This window comes from Euprymna scolopes, chromosome 7 (assembly GCF_053919585.1).
Source record: "Euprymna scolopes isolate OS-2025 chromosome 7, ASM5391958v1, whole genome shotgun sequence".
Classification (NCBI taxonomy): Eukaryota; Metazoa; Mollusca; class Cephalopoda; order Sepiida; family Sepiolidae; genus Euprymna; species Euprymna scolopes.
This window is the reverse complement of record NC_136488.1, coordinates 32,775,616-32,796,220: the sequence shown is the minus strand read 5'-3', so window position 1 is coordinate 32,796,220 and position 20,605 is coordinate 32,775,616. Positions and strand designations below refer to the sequence as shown.

The window sequence follows — 20,605 nt, the reverse complement described above, 5'->3', positions numbered from 1 at the left end:
ATTAATGACAAAATGGCAAAGGAAAGAATTATGTTCTGTGGACGATATATCGCATCGGTGGTTCGGTGGTAGAATGCTCGCCTGCCACGCGGGCGGCCCGGGTTCGATTCCCGGTCGATGCAATGAAATTTTGTCAAACTCATTAATGAAGAATACATCAAAAATAAGTAAATAATGAGAGTGTCATTTCGATTCCTTTGTTGGAATGACATTCAAAGCATTAATGACAAAATGGCAAAGGAAAGAATTATGTTCTGTGAACGATATATCGCATCGGTGGTTCAGTGGTAGAATGCTCGCCTCCCACGCAGGCGGCCCGGGTTCGAATCCCGGTCGATGCAATGAAATTTTGTCAAACTCATTAATGAAGAATACATCAAAAATAAGTAAATAATGAGAGTGTAATTTCGATTCCTTTTGTTGGAATGACATTCAAAGCATTAATGACAAAATGGCAAAGGAAAGAATTATGTTCCGTGAACGATATATCGCATCGGTGGTTCAGTGGTAGAATGCTCGCCTGCCACGCGGGCCGCGGGTTTGATTCCCGGTCGATGCAATGAAATTTTGTCAAACTCATTAATCAAGAATATATAAAAAAAAAGTAAATAATGAGAGTGTAATTTCGATTCCTTTTGTTGGAATGACATTCAAAGCATTAATGACAAAATGGCAAAGGAAAGAATTATGTTACGTGAACGATATATCGCACCGGTTGTTCAGTTGTAGAATGCTTACCTGCCCCGAGGGCGGCCCGGGTTCGATTCCCGGTCGATGCAATGAAATTTTGTCCAACTCAGTAATGAAGAATACATCAAAAATAAGTAAATAATGAGAGTGTAATTTCGATTCCTTTTGTTGGAATCACATTCAAAGCATTAATGACAAAATGGCAAAGGAAAGAATTATGATCTGTGAACGATATATCGCATCGGTGGTTCAGTGGTAGAATGCTCGCCTGCCACACGGGGTGCCCGGATTCAATTGCCGGTCCCATGCAATGAAATTTTGTCAAACTCTTTAATGAAGAATACATCAAAAATAAGTAAATAATGAGAGTGTAATTTCGATTCCTTTTGTTGGAATGACATTCAAAGCATTAATGACAAAATGGCAAAGAAAAGAATTATGTTCTGTGAACGATATATCGCATCGGTGGTTCAGTGGTAGAATGCTCGCCTGCCACGCGGGCGGCCTGGGTCCGATTCCCGGTCCATGCAATGAAATTTTGTCAAACTCATTAATGAAGAATACATCAAAAATAAGTAAATAATGAGAGTGTAATTTCGATTCCTTTTGTTGGAATGACATTCAAAGCATTAATGACAAAATGGCAAAGGAAAGAATTATGTTCTGTGAGCGATATAACGCATCGGTGGTTCAGTGGTAGAATGCTCGCCTTCCACGCGGGCGGCCCTGATTCGATTCCCGGTCGATGCAATGAAATTTTGTCAAACTCATTAATGAAGAATACATCAAAAATAAGTAAATAATGAGAGTGTAATTTCGATTCCTTCTGTTGGAATGACATTCAAAGCATTAATGACAAAATGGCAAAGGAAAGAATTATGTTCTGTGAACGATATATCGCATCGGTGGTTCAGTGGTAGAATGCTCGCCTGCCACGCATGCGGCCCAGGTTCGATTCCCGGTCGATGCAATGAAATTTTGTCAAACTCATTAATCAAGAATACAACAAAAATAAGTAATTAATGAGAGAGTAATTTCGATTCCTTTTGAAGGAATGACATTCAAAGAATTAATGACAAAATGGCAAAGGAAAGAATTATGTTCTGTGAACGATATATCGCATCGGTGGTTCAGTGGTAGAATGCTGGCCTGCCACGCGAGCGGCGCGGGTTCGATTCCCGGTCGATGCAATGAAATTTTGCCAAACTCATTAATGAAGAATACATAAAAAAATGAGCAAATAATGAGAGTGTAATTTCGATTCCTTTTGTTGGAATGACTTTCAAAGCATTAATGACAAAATTGCAAAGGAAAGAATTATGTTCTGTTAACGATATATCGTATCGGTGGTTCAGTGGTAGAATGCTCGCCTGCCACGCGCGCGGCCCAGTTTCGATTCCCGATCGATGCAATGAAATTTTGTCAAACTCATTAATCAAGAATACATAAAAAACGAAGTAAATAATGAGAGTGTAATGTCGATTCCTTTTGTTGAACTGACATTCAAAGTATTAATGACAAAATGGCAAAGGAAAAAATTCTGTTCTGGGAACGATATATCGCATCGGTAGTTCAGTGGTAGAATGCTCGCCTGCTACGCGTGCGGCCAGGTTCGATTCCCGGTCGAAGCAACGAAATTTTGTCAAACTCATTAATGAAGAATACATAAAAAACGAAGTAAATAATGAGAGTGTAATTTCGATTCCTTTTGTTGGAATGATGTTAAAAGCATTAATGACAAAGTGGCAAAGGAAAGAATTATGTCATGTGAACGATGTATCGCATCGTTGGTTCTGTGATAGAATGCTAACCTGCCACGTGGGTGGCCCGGGTTCGATTCCCGGTCGATGCAATGAAATTTTGTAAACTCATTAATGAAGAATACATCAAAAATAAGTAAATAATGAGAGTGTAATTTCGATTCCTTCTGTTGGAATGACATTCAAAGTATTAATGACAATATGGCAAAGGAAAGAATTATGTTCTGTGAACGATATATCGCATCGGTGGTTCAGTGGTAGAATGCTCGCCTGCCACGCGGGCGGCCCGGGTTCGATTCCCGGTCGATGCAATGAAATTTTGTCAAACTCATTAATGAAGAATACATCAAAAATAAGTAAATAATGAGAGTGTAATTTCGATTCCTTTTGTTGGAATGACATTCAAAGCTTTAATGACAAAATGGCAAAGGAAAGAATATTTTCTGTGAACGACATATCGCATCGGTGGTTCAGTGGTAGAATGCTCGCCTGCCACGCGGGCGGCCCGGGTTCGATTCCCGGTCGATGCAATGAAATTTTGTCAAACTCATTAATGAAGAATACATAAAAAACGAAGTAAATAATGAGAGTGTAATTTCGATTCCTTTTGTTGGAATGACATTCAAAGAATTAATGACAAAATGGCAAAGGAAAGAATTATGTTCTGTGAACGATATATCGCATCGGTGGTTCAGTGGTAGAATGCTCGCCTGCCACGCGAGCGCACCGGGTTCGATTCCCGGTCGATGCAATGAAATTTTGTCAAACTCGTTAATCAAGAATACATAAAAAACGAAGTAAATAATGAGAGTGTAATTTCGATTCCTTTTGTTAGAATGACATTCAAAGAATTAATGACAAAATGGCAAAGGAAAGAATTCTGTTTTGTGAACGGTGTATCGCATCGGTGGTTCAGTGGTAGAATACTCGCCTGCCACGCGAGCGGACCGTGTTCGATTCCCATTCGATGCAATGAAATTTTGTCAAACTCATTAATGAAGAATACATCAAAAATAAGTAAACAATGAGAGTGTAATTTCGATTCCTTTTGTTGGAATGACATTCAAAGCATTAATGACAAAATGGCAAAGGAAAGAATTATGTTCTGTGAACGATATATCGCATCGGTGGTTCAGTGGTAGAATGCTCGCCTGTTACGCGGGCGGCCCGGGTTCGATTCCCGGTCGATGCAATAAGATTTTGTTAAACTCATTAATGAAGAATACATCAAAAATAAGTAAATAATGAGAGTGTAATTTCGATTTCTTTTGTTGGAATGACATTCAAAGCATTAATGACAAAATGGCAAAGGAAAGAATTATGTTCTGTGAACGATATATCGCATCGGTGGTTCAGTGGTAGAAAGTTCGCCTGCCACGCGGGCGGCCCGGGTTCGATTCCCGGTCGATGCAATGAAATTTTGTCAAACTCATTAATGAAGAATACATCAAAAATAAGTAAATAATGAGAGTGTAATTTCGATTCCTTTTGTTGGAATGACATTCAAAGCATTAATGACAAAATGGCAAAGGAAAGAATTATGTTCTGTGAACGATATATCGCATCGGTGGTTCAGTGGTAGAATGCTCGCCTGTTACGCGGACGGCCCGGGTTCGATTCCCGGTCGATGCAATGAAATTTTGTCAAACTCATTAATGAAGCATACATCAAAAATAAGTAAATAATGAGAGTGTAATTTCGATTCCTTTTGTTTGAATGACATTCAAAGCATTAATGACAAAATGGCAAAGGAAAAAATTCTGTTCTGGGAACGATTTATCGCATCGGTTGTTCAGTGGTAGAATGCTCGCCTGCCACGCGGGCGGCTCGGGTTTGATTCCCGGTCTATGCAATGAAATTTTGTCAAACTCATTAATCAAGAATACATCAAAAATAAGTAAATAATGAGAGTGTAATTTCGAATCCTTTTGTTGGAATGACATTCAAAGCATTAATGACAAAATGGCAAAGGAAAGAATTATGTTCTGTGAACGATATATCGCATCGGTGGTTCAGTGGTCGAATGCTCGCCTCCCACGAGGCGGCCCCGGTTCAATTCCCGGTCGATGCAATGAAATTTTGTCAAACTCATTAATGAAGAATACATCAAAAATAAGTAAATAATGAGAGTGTAATTTCGATTCCTTTTGTTGGAATGACATTCAAAACATTAATGACAAAATGGCAAAGGAAAGAATTATGTTTTGTGAACGATATATCGCATCGGTGGTTCAGTGGTAGAATGCTCGCCTGCCACGCGGGCGGCCCGGGTCCGATTCCCGGTCGATGCAATGAAATTTTGTCAAACTCATTAATGAAGAATACGTAAAAAACGATGTAAATAATGAGAGTGTAATTTCGATTCCTATTGTTGGAATGACATTCAAAGCATTAATGACAAAATGGCACAGGAAAGAATTATGTTCTGTTAACGATATATCCCATCGGTGGTTCAGTGGTAGAATGCTCGCCTGTCACGGTAGTGGCCCGGGTTCGATTCCCGGTCGATGATATCAAATTTTGTCAAACTCATTAATGCAGAATACATAAAAAACGAAGTAAATATTGAGAGTGTAATTTCGATTCCTTTTATTGGAATTACGTTCAAAGCATTAATGCCAAAATGGCAAAGGAAAGAATTATGTTCTGTGAACGATATATCGCATCGGTGGTTCAGTGGTAGAATGCTCGCCTGCCACGCGGGCGGCCCGGGTTCGATTCCCGGTCGATGCAATGAAATTTTGTCAAACTCATTAATCAAGAATACATAAAGAATAAGTAAATAATGAGAGTGTAATTTCGATTCCTTTGTTGGAATGACATTCAAAGCATTAATGACAAAATGGCAAAGGAAAAAAATCTGTTCTGTGAACGATATATCGCATCGGTTGTTCAGTGGTAGAATGCTCGCCTGCCACGGGAGCGGCCCGTGTTCGATTCCCGGTCGATGCAATGAAATTTTGTCAAACTCATTAATGAAGAATACATAAAAAATAATATATAATGAGAGTGCAATTTCGATTCCTTTTGTTGGAATGACATTCAAAGCATTAATGACAAAATGGCAAAGGAAAGAATTATGTTCTGTGAACGGTATATAGCATCGGTGGTTCAGTGGTAGAAGGCTCGGCTGCCACGCGGGCGGCGCGGGTTCGATTCCCGGTCGATGTAATGAAATTTTGTCAAACTCATTAATGAAGAATACAAAAAAAACGAAGTAAATAATGAGAGTGTAATTTCGATTCCTTTTGTTGGAATTACATTCAAAGCATTACTGACAAAATGGCAAAGGAAAGAATTATGTCTTTTGGACGATATATCGCATCGTTTGGTAAGGTGTAGAATGCTCGCCTTCCACGCGGGCGGTCCGGGTTCGATTCCCGGTCGATGCAATGAACTTTTGTCAAACTCATTAACGAAGAATACATAAAAAATAAGTAAATAATGAGAGTGTAATTTCGAGTCCTTTTGTTGGAATGACATTCATAGCATTAATGACAAAATGGCAAAGGAAAGAATTATGTTCTGTGAACGATATATCGCATCGGTGGTTCAGTGGTAGAATCCTCGCCTGCCACGCGGGCAGCCCGGTTTCGAGGCGCGGCCCGTGCAATGAAATTTTGTCAAACTCATTAATGAAGAATACATAAAAAATAAGTAAACAATGAGAGTGTAATTTCGATTCCTTTTGTTGGAATGACATTCCAAGAATTAATGACAAAATGGCAAAGGAAAGAATTCTGTTCTGTGAACGATATATACCATCGGTGGTTCAGTGGTAGAATGCTCGCCTCCCAAGCGGGCGGCGCGGGTTCGATTCCCGGGTGATGCAATGAAATTTTGTCAAACTCATTAATGAAGAATACATAAAAAATAATATATAATGAGAGTGCAATTTCGATTCCTTTTGTTGGAATGACATTCAAAGCATTAATGACAAAATGGCAAAGGGAAGAATTATGTTCTGTGAACGATATATACCATCGGTGGTTCAGTGGTAGAACGCTCGCCTCCCACGCGGGGGGCCCGAGCTCGATTCCCGGTCGTTGCAATGAAATTTTGTCAAACTCATTAATGAGGAATACATAAAAAACGAAGTAAATAATGAGAGTGTAATTTCGATTCCTTTTATTGGAATGACAATCAAAGCATTAATGACAAAATGGCAAAGGAAAAAATTCTGTTTTGTGAACGATATATCGCATCGGTGGTTCAGTAGTAGAATGCTCGTCTGCCACGCGGGCGGCCCGGTTTCGATTCCCGGTCGATGCAATGAAATTTTGTCAAACTCATTAATGAAGAATACATCAAAAATAAGTAAATAATGAGAGTGTAATTTCGATTCCTTTTGTTGGAATGACATTCAAAGCATTAATGACAAAATGGCAAAGGAAAGAATTATGTTTTGTGAACGATATATCGCATCGGTGGTTCAGTGGTAGAATGCTCGCCTGCCACGCGGGCGGCCCGGGTCCGATTCCCGGTCGATGCAATGAAATTTTGTAAAACTCATTAATGAAGAATACGTAAAAAACGATGTAAATAATGAGAGTGTAATTTCGATTCCTTTTGTTGGAATGACATTCAAAGCATTAATGACAAAATGGCAAAGGAAAGAATTATGTTCTGTGAACGATATATCGCATCGGTGGTTCAGTGGTAGAATGCTCGCCTGCCACGGTAGTTGCCCGGGTTCGATTCCCGGTCGATGATATCAAATTTTGTCAAACTCATTAATGCAGAATACATAAAAAACAAAGTAAATAATGAGAGTGTAATTGCGATTCCTTTTATTGGAATTACGTTCAAAGCATTAATGACAAAATGGCAAAGGAAAGAATTATGTTCTGTGAACGATATATCGCATCGGTGGTTCAGTGGTAGAATACTCGCCTGCCACGCGGGCGGCCCGGTTTCGATTCCCGGTCGATGCAATGAAATTTTGTCAAACTCATTAATGAAGAATACATCAAAAATAAGTAAATAATGAGAGTGTAATTTCGATTCGTTTTGTTTGAATTACATTCAAAGCATTAATGACAAAATGGAAAAAGGAAAGAATTATGTTCTGTGAACGATATATCGCATCGGTGGGTAAGTGGTAGAATGCTAGCCTAACACGCGGGCGGCCCTGGTTTGATTCCCGGTCGATGCAATGAAATTTTTTCAAACTCATTAATGAAGAATACATAAAAAATAAGTAAATAATGAGAGTGTAATTTCGACTCCTTTTGTTGGAATGACATTCAAAGCATCAATGACAAAATGGCAAAGGAAAAAATTCTGTGCTGTGAACGATATATCGCATCGGTGGTTCAGTGGTAGAAAGTTCGCCTGCCACGCGGCGACCCGGGTTCGATTCCCGGTCGATGCAATGAAATTTTGTCAAACTCATTAATAAAGAATACATCAAAAAGAAGTAAATAATGAGAGTGTAATTTCGATTCCTTTTGTTGGAATGACATTCAAAGCATTAATGGCAAAATGGCAAAGGAAAGAATTATGTTCTGTGAACGATATATCGCATCGGTGGTTCAGTGGTAGAATGCTCGCCTGTTACGCGGGCGGCCCGGGTTCGATTCCCGGTCCATGCAATGAAATTTTGTCAAACTCATTAATCAAGAATACATCAAAAATAAGTAAATAATGAGAGTGTAATTTCGATTCCTTTTGTTGGAATGACATTCAAAGCATTAATGACAAAATGGCAAAGGAAAGAATTATGTTCTGGGAACAATTTATCGCATCGGTGGTTCAGTGGTAGAATGCTCGCCTGCCACGCGGGCGGCCCGGGTTCGATTCCCGGTCGATGCAATGAAATTTTGTCAAACTCATTAATCAACAATACATCAAAAATAAGTAAATAATGAGAGTGTAATTTCGATTCCTTTTGTTGGAATGACATTCAAAGCATTAATGACAACATGTCAAAGGAAAGAATTATGTTCTGTGAACGATATATCGCATCGGTGGTTCAGTGGTAGAATGCTCGCATGCAACGCAGGCGGCCCGGGTTCGATTCCCGGTCGATGCAATGAAATTTTGTCAAACTCATTAATGAAGAATACATCAAAAATAAGTAAATAATGAGAGTGTAATTTCGATTCCTTTTGTTGGAATGACATTCAAAGCATTAATGACAAAATGGCAAAGGAAAGAATTATGTTCTGTGAACGATATATCGCATCGGTGGTTCAGTGGTAGAATGCTCGCCTGTTACGCGGACGGCCCGGGTTCGATTCCCGGTCGATGCATTGAAATTTTGTCAAACTCATTAATGAAGCATACATCAAAAATAAGTAAATAATGAGAGTGTAATTTCGATTCCTTTTGTTGGAATGACATTCAAAGCATTAATGACAAAATGGCAAAGGAAAAAATTCTGTTCTGGGAACGATTTATCGCATCGGTTGTTCAGTGGTAGAATGCTCGCCTGCCACGCGGGCGGCTCGGGTTTGATTCCCGGTCTATGCAATGAAATTTTGTCAAACTCATTAATCAAGAATACATCAAAAATAAGTAAATAATGAGAGTGTAATTTCGAATCCTTTTGTTGGAATGACATTCAAAGCATTAATGACAAAATGGCAAAGGAAAGAATTATGTTCTGTGAACGATATATCGCATCGGTGGTTCAGTGGTCGAATGCTCGCCTCCCACGAGGCGGCCCCGGTTCAATTCCCGGTCGATGCAATGAAATTTTGTCAAACTCATTAATGAAGAATACATAAAAAACGAAGTAAATAATGAGAGTGTAATTTCGATTCCTTTTGTTGGAATGACATTCAAAGCATTAATGACAAAATGGCAAAGGAAAGAATTATGTTCTGTGAACGAATTATCGCATCGGTGGTTCAGTGGTAGAATGCTCGCCTGCCACGCGAGCGGACCGTGTTCGATTCCCATTCGATGCAATGAAATTTTGTCAAACTCATTAATGAAGAATACATCAAAAATAAGTAAATAATGAGAGTGTAATTTCGATTCCTTTTGTTGGAATGACATTCAAAACATTAATGACAAAATGGCAAAGGAAAGAATTATGTTTTGTGAACGATATATCGCATCGGTGGTTCAGTGGTAGAATGCTCGCCTGCCACGCGGGCGGCCCGGGTCCGATTCCCGGTCGATGCAATGAAATTTTGTCAAACTCATTAATGAAGAATACGTAAAAAACGATGTAAATAATGAGAGTGTAATTTCGATTCCTATTGTTGGAATGACATTCAAAGCATTAATGACAAAATGGCACAGGAAAGAATTATGTTCTGTTAACGATATATCCCATCGGTGGTTCAGTGGTAGAATGCTCGCCTGTCACGGTAGTGGCCCGGGTTCGATTCCCGGTCGATGATATCAAATTTTGTCAAACTCATTAATGCAGAATACATAAAAAACGAAGTAAATATTGAGAGTGTAATTTCGATTCCTTTTATTGGAATTACGTTCAAAGCATTAATGCCAAAATGGCAAAGGAAAGAATTATGTTCTGTGAACGATATATCGCATCGGTGGTTCAGTGGTAGAATGCTCGCCTGCCACGCGGGCGGCCCGGGTTCGATTCCCGGTCGATGCAATGAAATTTTGTCAAACTCATTAATGAAGAATACATAAAAAACGAAGTAAATAATGAGAGTGTAATTTCGATTCCTTTTGTTGGAATGACATTCAAAGCATTAATGACAAAATGGCAAAGGAAAGAATTATGTTCTGTGAACGAATTATCGCATCGGTGGTTCAGTGGTAGAATGCTCGCCTGCCACGCGAGCGGACCGTGTTCGATTCCCATTCGATGCAATGAAATTTTGTCAAACTCATTAATGAAGAATACATCAAAAATAAGTAAATAATGAGAGTGTAATTTCGATTCCTTTTGTTGGAATGACATTCAAAACATTAATGACAAAATGGCAAAGGAAAGAATTATGTTTTGTGAACGATATATCGCATCGGTGGTTCAGTGGTAGAATGCTCGCCTGCCACGCGGGCGGCCCGGGTCCGATTCCCGGTCGATGCAATGAAATTTTGTCAAACTCATTAATGAAGAATACGTAAAAAACGATGTAAATAATGAGAGTGTAATTTCGATTCCTATTGTTGGAATGACATTCAAAGCATTAATGACAAAATGGCACAGGAAAGAATTATGTTCTGTTAACGATATATCCCATCGGTGGTTCAGTGGTAGAATGCTCGCCTGTCACGGTAGTGGCCCGGGTTCGATTCCCGGTCGATGATATCAAATTTTGTCAAACTCATTAATGCAGAATACATAAAAAACGAAGTAAATATTGAGAGTGTAATTTCGATTCCTTTTATTGGAATTACGTTCAAAGCATTAATGCCAAAATGGCAAAGGAAAGAATTATGTTCTGTGAACGATATATCGCATCGGTGGTTCAGTGGTAGAATGCTCGCCTGCCACGCGGGCGGCCCGGGTTCGATTCCCGGTCGATGCAATGAAATTGTGTCAAACTCATTAATCAAGAATACATAAAGAATAAGTAAATAATGAGAGTGTAATTTCGATTCCTTTGTTGGAATGACATTCAAAGCATTAATGACAAAATGGCAAAGGAAAAAAATCTGTTCTGTGAACGATATATCGCATCGGTTGTTCAGTGGTAGAATGCTCGCCTGCCACGGGAGCGGCCCGTGTTCGATTCCCGGTCGATGCAATGAAATTTTGTCAAACTCATTAATGAAGAATACATAAAAAATAATATATAATGAGAGTGCAATTTCGATTCCTTTTGTTGGAATGACATTCAAAGCATTAATGACAAAATGGCAAAGGAAAGAATTATGTTCTGTGAACGGTATATAGCATCGGTGGTTCAGTGGTAGAAGGCTCGGCTGCCACGCGGGCGGCGCGGGTTCGATTCCCGGTCGATGCAATGAAATTTTGTCAAACTCATTAATGAAGAATACAAAAAAAACGAAGTAAATAATGAGAGTGTAATTTCGATTCCTTTTGTTGGAATTACATTCAAAGCATTACTGACAAAATGGCAAAGGAAAGAATTATGTCTTTTGGACGATATATCGCATCGTTTGGTAAGGTGTAGAATGCTCGCCTTCCACGCGGGCGGTCCGGGTTCGATTCCCGGTCGATGCAATGAACTTTTGTCAAACTCATTAACGAAGAATACATAAAAAATAAGTAAATAATGAGAGTGTAATTTCGAGTCCTTTTGTTGGAATGACATTCATAGCATTAATGACAAAATGGCAAAGGAAAGAATTATGTTCTGTGAACGATATATCGCATCGGTGGTTCAGTGGTAGAATCCTCGCCTGCCACGCGGGCAGCCCGGTTTCGAGGCGCGGCCCGTGCAATGAAATTTTGTCAAACTCATTAATGAAGAATACATAAAAAATAAGTAAACAATGAGAGTGTAATTTCGATTCCTTTTGTTGGAGTGACATTCCAAGAATTAATGACAAAATGGCAAAGGAAAGAATTCTGTTCTGTGAACGATATATACCATCGGTGGTTCAGTGGTAGAATGCTCGCCTCCCAAGCGGGCGGCGCGGGTTCGATTCCCGGGTGATGCAATGAAATTTTGTCAAACTCATTAATGAAGAATACATAAAAAATAATATATAATGAGAGTGCAATTTCGATTCCTTTTGTTGGAATGACATTCAAAGCATTAATGACAAAATGGCAAAGGGAAGAATTATGTTCTGTGAACGATATATACCATCGGTGGTTCAGTGGTAGAACGCTCGCCTCCCACGCGGGGGGCCCGAGCTCGATTCCCGGTCGTTGCAATGAAATTTTGTCAAACTCATTAATGAGGAATACATAAAAAACGAAGTAAATAATGAGAGTGTAATTTCGATTCCTTTTATTGGAATGACAATCAAAGCATTAATGACAAAATGGCAAAGGAAAAAATTCTGTTTTGTGAACGATATATCGCATCGGTGGTTCAGTAGTAGAATGCTCGTCTGCCACGCGGGCGGCCCGGTTTCGATTCCCGGTCGATGCAATGAAATTTTGTCAAACTCATTAATGAAGAATACATCAAAAATAAGTAAATAATGAGAGTGTAATTTCGATTCCTTTTGTTGGAATGACATTCAAAGCATTAATGACAAAATGGCAAAGGAAAGAATTATGTTTTGTGAACGATATATCGCATCGGTGGTTCAGTGGTAGAATGCTCGCCTGCCACGCGGGCGGCCCGGGTCCGATTCCCGGTCGATGCAATGAAATTTTGTAAAACTCATTAATGAAGAATACGTAAAAAACGATGTAAATAATGAGAGTGTAATTTCGATTCCTTTTGTTGGAATGACATTCAAAGCATTAATGACAAAATGGCAAAGGAAAGAATTATGTTCTGTGAACGATATATCGCAGCGGTGGTTCAGTGGTAGAATGCTCGCCTGCCACGGTAGTGGCCCGGGTTCGATTCCCGGTCGATGATATCAAATTTTGTCAAACTCATTAATGCAGAATACATAAAAAAACAAAGTAAATAATGAGAGTGTAATTGCGATTCCTTTTATTGGAATTACGTTCAAAGCATTAATGACAAAATGGCAAAGGAAAGAATTATGTTCTGTGAACGATATATCGCATCGGTGGTTCAGTGGTAGAATACTCGCCTGCCACGCGGGCGGCCCGGTTTCGATTCCCGGTCGATGCAATGAAATTTTGTCAAACTCATTAATGAAGAATACATCAAAAATAAGTAAATAATGAGAGTGTAATTTCGATTCGTTTTGTTTGAATTACATTCAAAGCATTAATGACAAAATGGAAAAAGGAAAGAATTATGTTCTGTGAACGATATATCGCATCGGTGGGTAAGTGGTAGAATGCTAGCCTAACACGCGGGCGGCCCTGGTTTGATTCCCGGTCGATGCAATGAAATTTTTTCAAACTCATTAATGAAGAATACATAAAAAATAAGTAAATAATGAGAGTGTAATTTCGACTCCTTTTGTTGGAATGACGTTCAAAGCATCAATGACAAAATGGCAAAGGAAAAAATTCTGTGCTGTGAACGATATATCGCATCGGTGGTTCAGTGGTAGAAAGTTCGCCTGCCACGCGGCGACCCGGGTTCGATTCCCGGTCGATGCAATGAAATTTTGTCAAACTCATTAATAAAGAATACATCAAAAAGAAGTAAATAATGAGAGTGTAATTTCGATTCCTTTTGTTGGAATGACATTCAAAGCATTAATGGCAAAATGGCAAAGGAAAGAATTATGTTCTGTGAACGATATATCGCATCGGTGGTTCAGTGGTAGAATGCTCGCCTGTTACGCGGACGGCCCGGGTTCGATTCCCGGTCCATGCAATGAAATTTTGTCAAACTCATTAATCAAGAATACATCAAAAATAAGTAAATAATGAGAGTGTAATTTCGATTCCTTTTGTTGGAATGACATTCAAAGCATTAATGACAAAATAGCAAATGGAAAGAATTATGTTCTGTGAACGACATATCGCATCGGTGGTTCAGTGGTAGAATGCTCGCCTGCCACGGTAGTGGCCCGGGTTCGATTCCCGGTCGATGCAATGAAATTTTGTCAAACTCATTAAGTAAGAATACATAAAAAACGAAGTAAATAATGAGAGTGTAATTTCAATTCCTTTTGTTGGAATGACATTTTAAGCATTAATGCCAAAATGGCAAAGGAAAGAATTATGTTCTGTGAACGATATATCGCATCGGTGGTTCAGTGGTAGAATGTTCGCCTGCCACGCGAGCGGCCCGGGTTCGATTCCCGGTCGATGCAATGAAATTTTGTCAAACTCATTAATGAAGAATACATAAAAAACGAAGTAAATAATGAGAGTGTAATTTCGATTCCTTTTGTTGGAATGACATTCAAAGCATTAATGACAAAATGGCCAAGGAAAGAATTATTTTCTGTGAACGATATATCCTATCGGTGGTTCAGTGGTAGAATGCTCGCCTGCCGCGCAGGCGGCCTAGGTCCGATTCCCGGTCGATGCAATTAAGTTTTGTCAAACTCATTAATGAAGCATACATCAAAAATAAGTAAATAATGAGAGTGTAATTTCGATTCCTTTTGTTGGAATGACATTCAAAGCATTAATGACAAAATTGCAAAGGAAAGAATTATGTTCTGTGGACGATATATCGCATCGGTGGTTCAGTGGTAGAATGCTTGCCTCCCACGTTGGCGGCCCGGGGTCGACTCCCGGTTGATGCAATGAAATTTTGTCAAACTCATTAATGAAGAATACATAAAAAACGAAGTAAATAATGAGAGTGTAATTTCGATTCCTTTTGTTGGAATGACATTCAAAGCATTAATGACAAAATGGCAAAGGAAAGAATTATGTTCTGTGTACGATATACACCATCGGTGGTTCAGTGGTAGAATGCTCGCCTCCCACGCGGGCGGCCCGGGTTCGATTCCCGGTCGATGCAATGAAATTTTGTCAAACTCATTAATGAAGAATACATAAAAAACGAAGTAAATAATGACAGTGTTATTTCGATTCCTTTTGTTGGAATGACATTCAAAGTATTAATGACAAAATGGCAAAGGAAAGAATTATGTTCTGTGAACGATATATACCATCGGTGGTTCAGTGTTAGAATGCTCGCCTCCCACGCGAGCGGCCTGTGTTCGATTCCCGGTCGATGCAATGAAATGTATTCAAACTCATTAATGAAGAATACATCAAAAATAAGTAAATAATGCGAGTGAAATTTCGATTCCTTTTGTTGGAATGACATTCAAAGCATTAATGACAAAATGGCAAAGGAAAGAATTATGTTCTGTGTACGATATATACCATCGGTGGTTCAGTGTTAGAATGCTCGCCTCCCACGCGGGCAGCCCGGGTGCGATTCCCGGTCGATGCAATGAAATTTTGTCAAACTCATTAATGAAGAATACATGAAAAACGAAGTAAATAATGACAGTGTAATTTCGATTCCTTTTGTTGGAATGACATTCAAAGCATTAACGACAAAATGGCAAAGGAAAGAATTATGTTCCGTGAGCGATATATCGCATCGGTGGTTCAGTGGTAGAATGCTCGCCTCCCACGCGGGCGGCCCGGGTTCGATTCCCGGTCGATGCAATGCAATTTTGTCAAACTCATTAATGAAGAATACATCAAAAATAAATAAATAATGAGAGTGTAATTTCGATTCCTTTTGTTGGAATGACATTCAAAGCATTAATGACAAAATGGCAAAGGAAAGAATTATGTTCTGTGAACGATATATCGCATCGGTGGTTCAGTGGTAGCATGCTCCCCTGCACCGCGGGCGGCCCGGGTTCGATTCCCGGTCGATGCAATGCAATTTTGTCATACTCATTAATGAAGAATACATAAAAAACGAAGTAAATAATGAGAGTGTAATTTCGATTCCTTTTGTTGGAATGACATTCAAAGCATTAATGACATAATGGCAAAGGAAAGAATTATGTATGTAGACGATATATCGCATCGGTGGTTCAGTGGTAGAATGCTCGCCTCCCACGCGGGCAGACCGGGTTCGATTCCCGGTCGATGCAATGAAATTTTGTCAAACTCATTAATGAAGAATACATAAAAATAAGTAAATAATGAGAGTGTAATTTCGATTCCTTTTGTTGGAATGACATTCAACGCATTAATGACAAAATGGCCAAGGAAGAATTATGTTCTGCGAAAGATATATCGCATCGGTGGTTCAGTGGTAGAATGTTCGCCTGCCACGCGGGCGGCCCGGGTTCGATTCCCGGTCGATACAATGAAATTTTGTCAAACTCATTAATGAAGAATACATAAAAAACGAAGTAAATAATGAGAGTGTAATTCGAATCCTTTTGTTGGAATCACATTCAAAGCATTAATTGTAATATGGCAAAGGAAATAGTTCTGTTCTGTGAACGATATATCGCATCGGTTGTTCAGTGGTAGAATGCTCGCCTGCCACGCGGCCATCCCGGGTTCGATTTCCGGTCGATGCATTGAAATTTTGTCAAACTCATTAATGAAGAATACATACAAACAATAGTAAATAATGAGAGTGTAATTTCGATTCCTTTTGTTTGAATGACATTCAAAGCATTAATGACAAAATGGCAAAGGAAAGAATTATGATCTCTGAACGATATATCCTATCGGTGGTTCAGTGGTAGAATGCTCGCCTACCACGCGGGCGGCCCAGGTTCGATTCCCGGTCGATGTAGTTAAATTTTGTCAAACTCATTAATGAAGAATACATATAAAACGAAGTAAATAATGAGAGTGTAAATCGAACACTTTTGCTTGAATGACATTCAAAGCATTGATTATAATATGGCAAAGGAAATAGTTCTGTTCTGTGAACTATATATCGCATCTGTTTTTCAGTGGTAGAATGCTCGTCTGCCTCGCGGGCGGCCGAGGGTCGATTCCGTGTCGGTGCAGAAAATATTGTCAAACTCATTAATTAAGAATACATAAAAAACGATGTAAATAATGAGAGTGTCATTCAAATCATTAATTAGAATAAGGGAAAGGAAAGAATTCTGTTCTGTGAACGATATATCGCATAGGTGGTTCAGTGGTAGAATGCTCGCCTTCACCGCTGGTTGCCGTTGGTCGATTTTCGATCGATTTATTGAAATTTTGTCAAACTCATTGATTAAGAATACATAAAAAAACGAAGTAAATAATGAGAGTGTAATTCGGGCCCTTTTGTCGGAATTACATTGAAAGTAATTTTGACAAAATGGCAAAGGAAAGAATTCTGTTCTATCAACGATATATCGCATCGGTGGTTCAGTGGTAGAATGCTCGCCTCCCACGCGGGCGGCCGTGGTTCGATTCCCGGTCGATGCAATAAAATTTTGTCAAACTCATTAATGAAGAATACATAAAAAACGCAGTAAATAATGAGAGTGTAATTCGAGTCCTTTTGTTGGAATGACATTCAAAGCATTAATGATTAAATGGCTAAGGAAACATATCTGTTCTGTGAAAGATGAATCGCATCGGTTGTTCAGTGGTAGAATGCTCGCCTGCCACGCGGGCGGCCCGGTTTCGATTCCCGGTCGATGCAATGAAATTTTGTCAAACTCATTAATGAAGCATACATCAAAAATAAGTAAATAATGAGAGTGTAATTTCGATTCCTTTTGTTGGAATGACATTCAAAGCATTAATTAGAATATGGCAACGGAAAGAATTCTGTTCTGTGAACGATATATCGCATTGGTGGTTCAGTGGTAGAATGCTCGCCTGCCACGCGGGCGGCCCGGGTGCGATTTTGTCAAACACATTAATTTTTTTTTTCTTTTTTAATTAGATTGTCACCCCAAACAATGCAAACTGCCACTTTGGTGTAGGGGGCTACTATCAGGGGCAACAACTACTGGGGTACTATGGAGGGATTATGGCAGCAATGTGTCGGGTCACGTCACGTTAATGAAGAATTCATAAAAAACAAAGTGAATAATGAGAGTTAAATCAAAGCATTAATGACAATATTGCAAAGTAAAGAATTCTGTTCTGTGATCAATATATCGCATCGGTGGTTCAATGGTAGAATGTTCGCCTGCCACGCGGGCTGCCCGGGTTCGATTCCCGGTCGATGCAATGAATGTTTGTCAAAGTCATTAATGAAGAATACATAAAAAACAAAGTAAATAATGAGAGTTAAATCAAAGCATTAATGACAATATTGCAAAGTAAAGACTTCTGTTCTGTGATCAATATACCGCATCGGTGGTTCAGTGGTAGAATGCTCGCCTGCCACGCGGGCGGCCCGGGTTTTATTCCCTATGGATACAATGAAATTTTGTCAAAGTCATTGATTAAGAATACATAAAAAACGAAGTAAATAATGAGAGTGTAATTCGAGTTCTTTTGTTGGAATTAAATTCAAAGCATTAATGAGAATATGGCAAAGGAAAGAATTCTGTTTTGTGAACAATATATCGCATTGGTGGTTCAGTGGTAGAATGCTCCCCTGCCACGCAGGGGAGCCCCGGTCGATGCAATGAAATTTTGTCAAACTCATTAATGAAGAATACATAAAAACCGAAGTAAATATTGAGAGTGTAATTCGAGTCATTTTGTTGGAATTAAATTCAAAGCATTAATGAGAATATGGCAAAGGAAAGAGTTCATTTTTGCGAACAATATAACGCATCGGTGGTTCAGTGGTAGAATGCTCCCCTGCCACGCGGGGGAGCCGCTTTCGATTCCCGGTCGATGCAGTGAAATATTGTCAAACACATTAATGAAGAATACATAAAAAACGAAGTAAATAATGAGAGTGTAATTCGAGTCCTTTTGTTTGAATGAAATTTGAAGCATTAATGTACAATATGGCAAAGTAAAGAATTCTGTTCTGTGAACAATATATCGCATCGGTCGTTCAGTGGTAGAATGCTCGCCTGCCACGCGGGCTGCCCTGGTTCGATTCCCGGTCAATGCAATGAAATTTTGTCAAACTCATTAATGAAGAATACATAAAAAAGAAGTAAATAATGAGAGTGTAATTCGAGTTCTTTTGTTGGAATGAAATTCAAAGCATTAATGACAATATGGCAAAGGAAAGAATTCTGTTTTGTGAACAATATATCGCATCGGTGGTTCAGTGGTAGAATGCTCGCCTGCGACGGTGGCGACCCGGTTTCGATTCCCGGTGTATGCAATGAAATTTTGTCAAACTCATTAATGAAGAATACATAAAAAACTAAGTAAATCATGAAAGTGTATTTGTCTTTTGTTGGAAATAAATTCAAACAATTAATCAGAATATTGTACACTGAAGCATTCTGTTTGTTACCTATGTATCGCATCGGTCGTTTAATGTTAGAATGCTGGCCTACCACGCGGGCTGCTCAGGTTCAATCTGCGTCATACAATTAAATTTTGTAAAACTCAATTCTGAAGAATACATAAAAAACGAAGTAAATCATTAAAGTCTAAGTCGAGTTCCTTTTGTTGGTATGAAATTCAAAGAATTCATGAGAATATCAGAAATTACAGCATTCTGTTTGTCACCTATGTATCGCATCGGTGGTTCAGTGGTGGAATGCTCGCCTGCCACGCGGGTTGCCTGGATTCGATTCCCGGTCGTTGCAATGAAATTTTGTCAAACTGAATTGTGAAGAGAACACAAAAAACTAAGTAAATCATGAAAGTGTAATTTGAGTTTCTGATTGTTGGAGTGAAATGCAAAGAATTAATGAGAATATGGTAAATGAAAGCATTATGTTTGGAATCTATGCATCGCATCGTGGGATCAGTTGTAGAATGGACGCCTACCACGCGGGCGGCCCGGGTTCAATTCCCGATAAGTTCAATGAAATTGTATCAAACTAAATTGTGAAGAATGGTTAAAAACGAAGTAAATCATGAAAGTGTAATTCGAGTTCCTGTTGTTGGTATGAAATTCAAAGAATTAATGAGAATCTGGTAAATGAAAGAATTATGTTTGCTACCTGAGTATCGCATCTGTTGTTCAGTGGTAGAATGCTCGCATTCCAAGCGGGACGCCCGAGGTCGATTCCAGGTCGATACAACGAAAATTTGTCAATTACATTAATGAAGAATACATAAAAAACGCAGTAAATCATGAAAGTTTAATTCGAGATCCTTTTGTTAGAATGAAATTCAAAGAATTAATGAGAATATGGTAAATGAAAGAATTATGTTTGTTACCTATGTATCGCATCGGTGGTTCCGTTGTAGCTGCTCGTCTTCCACGCGGGCGGCCCGCGGCCGATTCCCGGTCTATTCGTTGAAATTTTGTCAAACTCATTAATAAAGAATACACAAAAAACGAGGTTAATTATGGAAATTATAATTCGAGTTCCTTTTGTTGGAATGAAATTCAAAGAATTAACCAGAATGTGGTAAACGAAAGCATTCTGTTTGTTACCTATGTATCGCATTAGTGCTTCCATGCAAGATTTCTCGCCTTCCACGGCGCAAGCCCGGGTTCGATTCCCGGTCAAATCAATGAAATTTTTGTCAAACTCATTAATGAAGAATACATAAACAACGATGTAAGTCATGAAAAGTGTAATTCGAGTTTCTTTTCTGGAATGAAATTCAAATCATTAATGAGAATATGGGAGATGAAAGAATTATGTTTGTTGCCCATGCATCGCATCGGTTGTTCCATGGTAGAATGCTCACCTGCCACGCAATCGTCCCGCGG

General features: G+C 39.1%; 35 non-coding genes across 35 annotated transcripts; all 35 read left to right on the top strand.

Annotated features, from left to right (window-relative positions):
- The first annotated feature begins 51 nt into the window (after positions 1-51).
- On the top strand, positions 52-122 carry Trnag-gcc (transfer RNA glycine (anticodon GCC)). The gene has a single exon. It is a non-coding gene; the product is annotated as a tRNA-Gly (tRNA).
- Positions 123-270: 148 nt separating this feature from the next.
- Positions 271-341, top strand: Trnag-ccc (transfer RNA glycine (anticodon CCC)). The gene has a single exon. It is a non-coding gene; the product is annotated as a tRNA-Gly (tRNA).
- A 1,028-nt stretch (positions 342-1,369) lies between these two features.
- On the top strand, positions 1,370-1,440 carry Trnag-ucc (transfer RNA glycine (anticodon UCC)). The gene has a single exon. It is a non-coding gene; the product is annotated as a tRNA-Gly (tRNA).
- A 369-nt stretch (positions 1,441-1,809) lies between these two features.
- Trnag-gcc (transfer RNA glycine (anticodon GCC)) lies at positions 1,810-1,880 on the top strand. Its single transcript has one exon. It is a non-coding gene; the product is annotated as a tRNA-Gly (tRNA).
- Positions 1,881-2,690: 810 nt separating this feature from the next.
- Trnag-gcc (transfer RNA glycine (anticodon GCC)) lies at positions 2,691-2,761 on the top strand. Its single transcript has one exon. It is a non-coding gene; the product is annotated as a tRNA-Gly (tRNA).
- Positions 2,762-2,909: 148 nt separating this feature from the next.
- Trnag-gcc (transfer RNA glycine (anticodon GCC)) lies at positions 2,910-2,980 on the top strand. The gene has a single exon. It is a non-coding gene; the product is annotated as a tRNA-Gly (tRNA).
- A 150-nt stretch (positions 2,981-3,130) lies between these two features.
- Positions 3,131-3,201, top strand: Trnag-gcc (transfer RNA glycine (anticodon GCC)). The gene has a single exon. It is a non-coding gene; the product is annotated as a tRNA-Gly (tRNA).
- A 370-nt stretch (positions 3,202-3,571) lies between these two features.
- On the top strand, positions 3,572-3,642 carry Trnan-guu (transfer RNA asparagine (anticodon GUU)). The gene has a single exon. It is a non-coding gene; the product is annotated as a tRNA-Asn (tRNA).
- Positions 3,643-3,791: 149 nt separating this feature from the next.
- On the top strand, positions 3,792-3,862 carry Trnag-gcc (transfer RNA glycine (anticodon GCC)). Its single transcript has one exon. It is a non-coding gene; the product is annotated as a tRNA-Gly (tRNA).
- Positions 3,863-4,011: 149 nt separating this feature from the next.
- Positions 4,012-4,082, top strand: Trnan-guu (transfer RNA asparagine (anticodon GUU)). Its single transcript has one exon. It is a non-coding gene; the product is annotated as a tRNA-Asn (tRNA).
- A 588-nt stretch (positions 4,083-4,670) lies between these two features.
- Positions 4,671-4,741, top strand: Trnag-gcc (transfer RNA glycine (anticodon GCC)). Its single transcript has one exon. It is a non-coding gene; the product is annotated as a tRNA-Gly (tRNA).
- A 371-nt stretch (positions 4,742-5,112) lies between these two features.
- Positions 5,113-5,183, top strand: Trnag-gcc (transfer RNA glycine (anticodon GCC)). The gene has a single exon. It is a non-coding gene; the product is annotated as a tRNA-Gly (tRNA).
- A 1,028-nt stretch (positions 5,184-6,211) lies between these two features.
- Positions 6,212-6,282, top strand: Trnag-ccc (transfer RNA glycine (anticodon CCC)). The gene has a single exon. It is a non-coding gene; the product is annotated as a tRNA-Gly (tRNA).
- A 589-nt stretch (positions 6,283-6,871) lies between these two features.
- Positions 6,872-6,942, top strand: Trnag-gcc (transfer RNA glycine (anticodon GCC)). The gene has a single exon. It is a non-coding gene; the product is annotated as a tRNA-Gly (tRNA).
- Positions 6,943-7,313: 371 nt separating this feature from the next.
- On the top strand, positions 7,314-7,384 carry Trnag-gcc (transfer RNA glycine (anticodon GCC)). Its single transcript has one exon. It is a non-coding gene; the product is annotated as a tRNA-Gly (tRNA).
- A 589-nt stretch (positions 7,385-7,973) lies between these two features.
- On the top strand, positions 7,974-8,044 carry Trnan-guu (transfer RNA asparagine (anticodon GUU)). The gene has a single exon. It is a non-coding gene; the product is annotated as a tRNA-Asn (tRNA).
- Positions 8,045-8,193: 149 nt separating this feature from the next.
- Positions 8,194-8,264, top strand: Trnag-gcc (transfer RNA glycine (anticodon GCC)). Its single transcript has one exon. It is a non-coding gene; the product is annotated as a tRNA-Gly (tRNA).
- Positions 8,265-8,413: 149 nt separating this feature from the next.
- Trnac-gca (transfer RNA cysteine (anticodon GCA)) lies at positions 8,414-8,484 on the top strand. Its single transcript has one exon. It is a non-coding gene; the product is annotated as a tRNA-Cys (tRNA).
- Positions 8,485-8,633: 149 nt separating this feature from the next.
- On the top strand, positions 8,634-8,704 carry Trnan-guu (transfer RNA asparagine (anticodon GUU)). The gene has a single exon. It is a non-coding gene; the product is annotated as a tRNA-Asn (tRNA).
- Positions 8,705-9,513: 809 nt separating this feature from the next.
- Positions 9,514-9,584, top strand: Trnag-gcc (transfer RNA glycine (anticodon GCC)). Its single transcript has one exon. It is a non-coding gene; the product is annotated as a tRNA-Gly (tRNA).
- A 371-nt stretch (positions 9,585-9,955) lies between these two features.
- Positions 9,956-10,026, top strand: Trnag-gcc (transfer RNA glycine (anticodon GCC)). The gene has a single exon. It is a non-coding gene; the product is annotated as a tRNA-Gly (tRNA).
- A 370-nt stretch (positions 10,027-10,396) lies between these two features.
- On the top strand, positions 10,397-10,467 carry Trnag-gcc (transfer RNA glycine (anticodon GCC)). The gene has a single exon. It is a non-coding gene; the product is annotated as a tRNA-Gly (tRNA).
- Positions 10,468-10,838: 371 nt separating this feature from the next.
- Trnag-gcc (transfer RNA glycine (anticodon GCC)) lies at positions 10,839-10,909 on the top strand. The gene has a single exon. It is a non-coding gene; the product is annotated as a tRNA-Gly (tRNA).
- A 1,028-nt stretch (positions 10,910-11,937) lies between these two features.
- On the top strand, positions 11,938-12,008 carry Trnag-ccc (transfer RNA glycine (anticodon CCC)). Its single transcript has one exon. It is a non-coding gene; the product is annotated as a tRNA-Gly (tRNA).
- A 589-nt stretch (positions 12,009-12,597) lies between these two features.
- Positions 12,598-12,668, top strand: Trnag-gcc (transfer RNA glycine (anticodon GCC)). Its single transcript has one exon. It is a non-coding gene; the product is annotated as a tRNA-Gly (tRNA).
- Positions 12,669-13,040: 372 nt separating this feature from the next.
- Positions 13,041-13,111, top strand: Trnag-gcc (transfer RNA glycine (anticodon GCC)). Its single transcript has one exon. It is a non-coding gene; the product is annotated as a tRNA-Gly (tRNA).
- Positions 13,112-13,700: 589 nt separating this feature from the next.
- Positions 13,701-13,771, top strand: Trnan-guu (transfer RNA asparagine (anticodon GUU)). Its single transcript has one exon. It is a non-coding gene; the product is annotated as a tRNA-Asn (tRNA).
- Positions 13,772-14,142: 371 nt separating this feature from the next.
- On the top strand, positions 14,143-14,213 carry Trnag-gcc (transfer RNA glycine (anticodon GCC)). Its single transcript has one exon. It is a non-coding gene; the product is annotated as a tRNA-Gly (tRNA).
- Positions 14,214-14,583: 370 nt separating this feature from the next.
- Trnag-ccc (transfer RNA glycine (anticodon CCC)) lies at positions 14,584-14,654 on the top strand. Its single transcript has one exon. It is a non-coding gene; the product is annotated as a tRNA-Gly (tRNA).
- A 150-nt stretch (positions 14,655-14,804) lies between these two features.
- Positions 14,805-14,875, top strand: Trnag-ccc (transfer RNA glycine (anticodon CCC)). The gene has a single exon. It is a non-coding gene; the product is annotated as a tRNA-Gly (tRNA).
- A 591-nt stretch (positions 14,876-15,466) lies between these two features.
- Trnag-ccc (transfer RNA glycine (anticodon CCC)) lies at positions 15,467-15,537 on the top strand. Its single transcript has one exon. It is a non-coding gene; the product is annotated as a tRNA-Gly (tRNA).
- Positions 15,538-15,906: 369 nt separating this feature from the next.
- Trnag-ccc (transfer RNA glycine (anticodon CCC)) lies at positions 15,907-15,977 on the top strand. The gene has a single exon. It is a non-coding gene; the product is annotated as a tRNA-Gly (tRNA).
- A 147-nt stretch (positions 15,978-16,124) lies between these two features.
- Positions 16,125-16,195, top strand: Trnag-gcc (transfer RNA glycine (anticodon GCC)). Its single transcript has one exon. It is a non-coding gene; the product is annotated as a tRNA-Gly (tRNA).
- Positions 16,196-17,200: 1,005 nt separating this feature from the next.
- On the top strand, positions 17,201-17,271 carry Trnag-ccc (transfer RNA glycine (anticodon CCC)). Its single transcript has one exon. It is a non-coding gene; the product is annotated as a tRNA-Gly (tRNA).
- Positions 17,272-17,956: 685 nt separating this feature from the next.
- On the top strand, positions 17,957-18,027 carry Trnag-gcc (transfer RNA glycine (anticodon GCC)). The gene has a single exon. It is a non-coding gene; the product is annotated as a tRNA-Gly (tRNA).
- The last annotated feature ends 2,578 nt before the right edge of the window (positions 18,028-20,605 follow it).